Genomic DNA, 8,025 nt, shown 5'->3' on the forward strand with positions numbered 1-8,025 from the left:
CACACACACACACACACACACACACACACACACACACACACATATCCTCCACACAGGCACACTTCAGGCAAACCTGCCATTACTTAAGTTAATTACTAGTGTGCTGCATTTCTATAGGTGTTTCTGGGTATGTCTAACATTGAAACTGATATTAAACTGATATTGAACTGGGTGTGTGCAACTGGGCGGATTTCTGGAAATAAATGCAACAATGATGAGACATTGCATCTTAATGTTTACTATGTGTCTGCTCTTTATGTTGAAACCCTGCCTCCCTAGCCAACTGAAGTATACACCTGTGTTGACATAAACAAGGCACTTGGCTCTCTTTAAAATCAGACAGTGTCAAAAGAAAGGCGTTTCATTGCAAGGAGTCCGGTAGCCTAGTGTCCTTGACGAGAAAATCACTGTTCCACCCGAATGTAAGGTCATTTGTAATGTAAGGTGTGGCCCATTAAGGTACTTGTGTGGCCAACAGTGTATTTTAAATACCATGGCAACAGCTAACTGGTTCTAGATTTATTTGAAGGCATAGAATTAGTATTCCACACCGATGTTTGAAACATGTGGGTGATAACGTAGCTCTTCTAATGTAGCCTACATACAAATACAGATACAAAACATATTATATAACCTTAAAATAATAGTCTAACAATGTAATCTAATGACGCACTTAGGTCTGTTGTCTTCACTATTCGAAATGTAGCCTACTGGTTGTTGTTATAATAATCTGACTCATCATTTCTAATGAAGCTGACTCAGTGACGTGTTTTAACGGGAAGTCATGGACAGAACATTGGGGGAAATGACACCGTCATGTAAACACATTTATTCTTAGCATATCTTCTTTACGTTAACTGTTACCATAACTTTGTCAACATAAAGATATTATCTAATACACAATTTCGAACTATTTTAAGCTACAACAACTTCGTATGAGTAGTCTACACTGAAAGTGAATTTCGACGTGACAACCGACTGCAGGAGGTCACACCGTTATTGTTCTCATTATCTACCTCTTTAGTCATGGAGGCCTACACAATATTACTATAACATATCAAATGGACATGTAATTATAGTGATCGTGATCAGGATGCTTCTGCGGCAGGACTGCCAGTTCACTCGGAAGGCAGGAAGCGGCGTGGGCAGTCTCTCCCTCTGTGTCACTGCCTGCGTCAGACGCCAGGAGGGAGTTTTCCACTGACGAAAAAGGCTGCGCTGCCGAGCAGACTGTTTCAGACAAGGGAAACGCTTCAGCTGGTACGGTGTCCATACAATAGCGAGACAAAAACCGAAGACTCTGTGCACGGATAACGCGCGATCGTGTCGCCTGGATTACTATTATTTCATCCTCTGATTTCATCTATTGTCACTAATGGTGATCGGATACGTTTATTCTTGGTGAGTGTCTGGGTCCACTACACTTCTAATTTATGTCCAATAGCTTCTGGGGTGTAGGGTAGCCAAATAGTTTGAATGTTCCTTTGCCTATGTCACTGGAACAGATATGCTGTTGCGGTAATGATTTTTTCTTAGGGAAGTTTGTTGGTCTTTAAGATGGTTTGTGAGGTAGCTGTTTGACGATGTAAAACTTTATACTGTTTATACTTCCCATACAATGTTGCAGGTCTGTCGGTGCTAAACCGCTCTGTGAAACGTTAATTCTTAGCGAATAGTAAAATAGGCTATTTAAACCTAAACTGTTAATTTTCGCTCTTGTCAGCTGCTAAGAGATATGCGTTTAATAAAGGCCTATAGATAGATTTTTCATTCAATAATAATAGTCTATCGTTGACCATAGACCATGTAAATAGATAAACGTTTAGTGAAAAGGAGCGTGCCGCTTAACATAATAAACCGATATGTTGTCTCGCAGTTGTCCGCCTGTGTTAGCCTACGTTTAAAGAGATGACTGTGGCTTCTCACTGGTTTGTGTTTCCTTAAATCAGACCTCATTCGAAAAAGTTGGATGCACTCGTGGACAATGATTGCTGTATAGCCTACTCTGTCATCCAACAATTTGGTTTTGATATGAGATAACAGCTCCTGTTGGTTGTATGAGATAGCCAAAGTAAATTGATTCCTTGTAGTCCTCGGCGGTGGCGCGTCTCTCGTAACTAGAGCGACTCCTGAAGGTACTACAGGACTTTTCAGGGAGTGAGTCTTGTAATTGGCATTAATCACTGGGATCATCGGGTCTCTATAGCTGGGTTTCCGTCCAACTTTTTAATGCGAATTTTGACCATTCGAAAAGGAAATCCGGTGTGGAAACGCTTAAAATTCGCATAAAATCTTCCAAATCGAATAACAAATCAATTCGCTAGAGTGGGGGTGGATTATCCCGATTCGCATAGGGTAGCCTATAATGTGACTAAGGTTAATGGAAATGGATATATTCGCATCAAATAGTATATGTTGACATTATATTACGTGTTTACATTAAAGTTGTCTCAACCTCAAGTTTTGAACCCACAGCTGTTCATAACTCCTCCCTTGATTAGGAGAGTGTCCATTTTACATTCGCGTAACACCGCCGATGGAAATGTGCGCTGAATCGCATTTTTATTAGCCGAATTTCCATAAATGCGCTTAAAATATAGGCTACGAATGAGTGGGATGGAAACTCAGTTTATGAGCGATGGTGTGCTTGCCACTTTGCCACTGGCAGGTTAGCCAGGCAGACACATTGTCAATGATCTGCTGAAGTTGCTCAAATTCATCTATCAGCTGTAGCCTATCGGTGGCCTTTGATCAGAACACCGATTGCATTACACTGTGTTGCCTGGTTAATGAGCAGGTGATTCCACGTTAGTTTTGTATCATTTTCATTAAAGTAAGCTTATAAGTGTGGATACACTAACGCAGGCTATATGCTACATTATTTAGGTTACCTGTTGGGGTAACATAGCCTATTCAAGAGTAATTGTAATACTTAAGAATTCATTAAAAGTTCCGTTATGTAATTGAAAACAACCAAATTCCTGATTCTGGGGTCTGAGGCTTTATCGCTTGTTGACCAAAAAAAGATTCCACTGTGCGAGCGATTTTCACACGGAACTCTGATGATATGCTATATTGCTGTCTCTAGCGCGACCTCACTCGCTTGTTTGTGGGAATCATGTTCTCTCAGATTATGGTCGCTTGAATGAGTCTTTGTTTAGACCCTGCTCTAAGAGGCTGGTGGGCAGCTTGTGGGTCCGTCGTTTGCCTGGCCATTATTTTTGCATGAAAAATGACTTTACTATCTCTCCTCTTAACATCCTATTTAAATCTGCTGATCACCTCATGGCTGCAAAGGAATTGTTTTGCTGTGTACCCCAACTTTCCTTTGAAAAATATACTAGGTTAAAAAAAATCACATTTGTGCATCACTGTCATTTTGTACATCTGAAATTAATTTTAAACACTGAAAAGAACGGGTTATGTGTTGAAGTGCAAAATTATGGTATCCTTTTCATTTACGTATACCAGTGAGAAAAGTCCTTCTTTAGGGCAGGCAGGTGTGGCTGTATGGTTGGTTGTGGGGGGGAGATTAAGATGACCTGTCTCGCTGATATCCTGTCCAGCCTCGCTTCACAGCTCTCTCATAAGCCGACGACCTCATTCTTCTTACACAGGCAATAGAGTAGAAGTCGCTTGGTTTCACCCGAACAGGAAGTAGTAGTGGTTTACTGGAAACCACATGCTTTTGCTGAGCTGCCCTGTCTGTTTTCTCTCCCTTTGCGTCTCCTCTTGTAAAACCAAGTCGACGGCACAGTTGATCAGTGGTTCCTTGCCACTGTCTGTCTGTACCCCCCATCCCCCCTCCCTATATTTGCATGTTCACTGGCTGTCCTGGGGCTTTTGTGTCCTGAGATTGGGGGGGGGGGGGTTTGTTAGAGAAGCATATGAGAGGGGTGAGCTAGCGGAGGGGTCCCATCTGTTTTGTCATTCTCCAGCATTCCTTGCAGCTTGTGAGGTGGCCCAGACAGGGGCTGACCCCTCTACCACACACACAGTGGGGCGAAAACTGAGAGCGAGGCTGACCCCTCTCCCTGGGGAGTCTAAGCATTAGAGACTATTGTCTGACTCAGTTTCCATGAGTAAGCTAGTTAGGTTCAATTCCTTTGCCATGTTGCAAGTAAAACATGCAATGCCCAAGTGCATCCTCACAAACACAGTATTTTATTCTTTCTGTGTAAGATCTGAAAGACTTGTACTCATTTGCTATAATATATATATATAGATATATATTACACAGACACACACACAATTTCTTTCATTTATTAAACTCCACTCCAGTTTAGCTGACACACTTTCTCTGCAGAGCCAGTTGAGGACTTGTTCATCATCTGCTCCTGTTGCAGTTAATGACAAGCTCCCCAAATGGCAGTTTGCCTTGGCCCAGCCCTAGTGTGGATAGGCCTTCCCTTCTCCAGAGCCAGCTCTCATGTTGGCCTGCATGTCTTTGCTGAAGGACTGTCATACACCAAACCCTAATCATGCAGTGAGTCTCTGGAAGTTATAAAGCTTGACTTGCGCTACCACCGCTTGAGTCGTATTTGTTATTTCAGTGCTATTCAGGGATGCGTTCAGGAATTTGGAGGAATTCAGTGTGTTTGGTTCCTCCTCAGTGAAAAGACATTAGCCATGGCAGTTTTTCATGAGCGCCTTCAGAAAACAATTTCTGGAATTGCAGAATTTACAAACTGTTCCGGCCAGCGTCACCCACTTGTGCTTGTTGCCGTGATGTGGCGGTCAGGCAAGAATGCAACAAACGGGCCCAGAAATCCCCAGCATAAGATCTCCATCAGGCCCAACAGGTGTGCCCTTAAAAGGCATCTCTGACTCTGGAGTATGTCCCTGTGGGGACACTAGCGCACCAGGAGCAGAGGGAGCACATCTGGGTTCAATCGAGTCCCTTCCATCCCACATTACAGAAGGGGTTCATCCTGCCAGAATGGAATGCCTGTGGCTTGGAGGCATCAAATTATTTGTTTGTTTTAAGTCCCTTGCCGCACCAGCACTACTATCTGGGATGGATATGCACACAAGGTTTGTGTGTGTGTGTGTGTGGTGTGTGTGTGTGTGTGTGTGTGTGTGTGTGTGAGCCACAGGAACAGAATGTTTCCCTGGCAAAAGCTGATCTTTTTTTTTTCTCACCCCCAACCTTCCCACCTCCCTCCTCTCTGGCCGTCTCCGGAGAGAGCTGGGGAGTTTGGTGCTGTTGAGCCACCAGGTGGAGTCTTTCTCTCTTTTTTTTCCTTTTTTTCCCAACATCATGCCCGGATTCCTCTGGCAGTTGTGAAATTTCGTGACCATTCATCATGTGTTTTATCTGGATTTCAACCCCCCAACACTCATACACACACACACACACACACACACACACACACACATACCAATTGCATTCTAAATGCTCAGAAAGAGAAAGAGAGAGGGAGAGGGAGAAAGAGAGCAGAGAGGTAGAATGTCACAAAGGGGTGCTGCGTGCTTCGAAGCGTCGATTTCCCACAGATGATCACGATGTGCCCGCCCCCCACACACGCCCACAGCTTTAATAGCTTGGCATGGACACTTTTGTGAATGGCATGCAAATCCGCCATCCAGAGCAGGTTAGCATATGTTCAGTTCTGAAGGGCTCTGTTATCAGCTGTGGTCATGCTGCTGTGTAACCAGCTGCTAGGGCAAAGTCAACTTTCCAGCACCAGTTCTCTGTGTGTGTGTGTGTGTGTGTGTCTGAGCGTGTGGGCTTATCTGAACTTTGCGCGTGTGTATTGGTCTGAACGTGTGTGTTTAGGCGTATGAGCAGCAGCTCAGTGTAGCTCAAACCAGCTGCTTGGCTGGGTTATCTCTGGCTTGCTTCACCTCACTTCTGGGTCTACACAGGGAGAGCTGGTGAGTCCAGCGGTTTTAACAAGAATTTATTTCAGGATTTGTACGCGCCTTCGGGGGAACCGTCAAGTGTTTTGTGCTGAAGCTTACTCTAAAACCATCTCGTTTTGGAGATGAGAATGTGCAACTCCCATAACTTTGACTTCCAGCTATTCGCCTGAATTGTCTGCACTTGTGCTTCTATGGTTCATTTAGAAAAGGAAATGACTGTAATGGTCTTAATAGCAATAATAATTATAATCTGTGGTGGAATTTCTAGTTCTTTCAGGTACATCACTTGAATGCGTTCAGTATTATTGAGTTAATGCTTTTCAAGAGTGCTTCAACAGAGAACTCCCACCTGGGCGGGCGGGGGGGGAGAGAGAGGAGAGGAGAGAGAGAATCATGATATTTTTATACTCTAGAGCGCTGCCAAGCTCTTTTGTTCCGCAGAAAAGAGAATTTGTGAAAACTGTATCACTAGCCTCTGTTTGGAAGATCTAGGCAGAGCCGTATCAACCCACCCTGCTGACCTGATCAGAGATCTGGTGTGTGTGTGTGTGTGTGTGTGTGTGTGTGGTGGGGCGGGGGTGGGGGGGTGGGGGGGGCTGGTTGTGTTGCCCCTCCAGTGGACAACCCTTTTCCTTTTATTGCCCCCTCCGTGAGATTTATCTTTCTCAGACTGAGCGACAGCTGGGAATACCTCATCTTAGGGTGTGCGTGTGCGTGCATGCATACATGTGTGCGTGTGTACGTGTGTGTGTGTGTTCCCTCCGCCTTTTCATTGGTCTTTCTGTGCAGCTTGATGGAATGACAGAGATGCATAATTTATGGCGCAGCGAAATCGCGCGCCGTTCCCCATCTCGCCTGTCTGATCCGATCCCTCTCATCTCCAGGCCTGACGACAGGCAGGCAACAGGCCTCGGCTTCTCCGCAGGTATCTTATGAGGTGCATCAGAGGTGAAGGAAAAGTGGCCATGTCTCTGCGTTTTTTTCCCCCCGAAATTATTCTGCGTCTCTTCCTATATCCTCATCAATCCTGGGTTATTGTGCGGGTGTAGGGGAGGGGTGGTGAGAGAGACCCCAGATTTGACACAGACTGTAAGGTTATTTCCTCAACACCCTGCCCCCTCTCTCTCTCTCTCTCTTTCTATCTTTCTTTCTTTCTTTCTTTCTCTCTCTCTCTGTCCCTCCTTCCTTGGGATTAGCTCCTCTTCATTGTTTCTGCCTGTTGAACAAGATTAACAAATCAATGTGTCAGGTAGGCTGCAGTCAAAAGACAATGACCCAGTTCTGACACCAGGGCTCTCTCTCTCTCTCTCTCTCCCTCTCTCTCTCTCTCTCTCACGCTCTTTCTTTCTTTCTCTCTCCCTCTCCTCCTCTCATCTCCCCTCTCCCTCCCTCTTTGGCCATAGCCTTTAATTAAAACTCCTCAGCTGACTTGGCTCTCTGTCTCTCTCCATCTCTCCCCCACTTGTCTTTCAGTCTCTCTCTCTCTACCTCCCTTCTTCCTTCCTCTCTCTCTCCTCTCCTCTCCCCAGGGGCATCCTTGCAGTTTTTTTTTTTTTGTGCCCCTCTCCTCTTTAACAAGTGTGTGTGTGTGTGTGTGTGTGGAGTGTGGGTGTGGGTTTACATCTGGTAAAATGGCTGCTGAGTCTGTATTTGTCTGTTATGTGGATGAAGTTTTTGTGGTGTCGATCCATAGACGCCAGGCTCTGATGAAGCTGAATGCAAATACTTGGATGAGACTGTGGTTGAAAAAATATATATAGATACGTTTTCTTAGTCAAATGAGAAGACGGAGATTAATATCTCTTTTTGTTACTGTAGCTACATGAAGTGAAACCAAAATAATAGCATGACATTGAGAGCCGTGTGTGTGTGTGTGTGTGTGTGTGTGTGTGTGTGTGTGTGAGAGAGAGAGAGAAAACTCCCTCAACACATATTCTCTCTCCTTCTCTTTCTATCTATCTATATATTTATACACACACAGAGTGACAGAAAATGGCCTGGTTCTGTAAGACATGGTTGTCTGCTGCTAAATCGGTCCCTGCTCAGTGCTATGACCGAGGCCTCCCTAGCCCCAGTGTGTCCCCTGCACTGTTGAGTCTCACAGCACGGTGCACTACACCAAGTCTTGCCGTCTAGCTTGCGTAACCGCTCAAACTGGCT

At 44.8% G+C, this 8,025-nt stretch overlaps 1 protein-coding gene across 2 annotated transcripts in view; it reads left to right on the top strand.

The window, feature by feature from the left end:
- The first annotated feature begins 1,137 nt into the window (after positions 1-1,137).
- Positions 1,138-8,025, top strand: part of csrnp1b (cysteine-serine-rich nuclear protein 1b) — a 14,264-nt gene continuing 7,376 nt past the window's right edge. The window contains exon 1 of one of the 2 annotated variants that reach the window (XM_042705093.1): positions 1,138-1,401. The gene's annotated coding sequence lies outside the window, so the exon portion shown is untranslated. Of the gene's footprint in view, positions 1,402-5,682; positions 5,878-8,025 lie in introns of those variants that run through there. The other variant, XM_042705094.1, reaches the window with a different exon arrangement.

This window comes from Clupea harengus, unplaced genomic scaffold (genome assembly GCF_900700415.2).
Source record: "Clupea harengus unplaced genomic scaffold, Ch_v2.0.2, whole genome shotgun sequence".
In the NCBI taxonomy this organism is placed as follows: Eukaryota; Metazoa; Chordata; class Actinopteri; order Clupeiformes; family Clupeidae; genus Clupea; species Clupea harengus.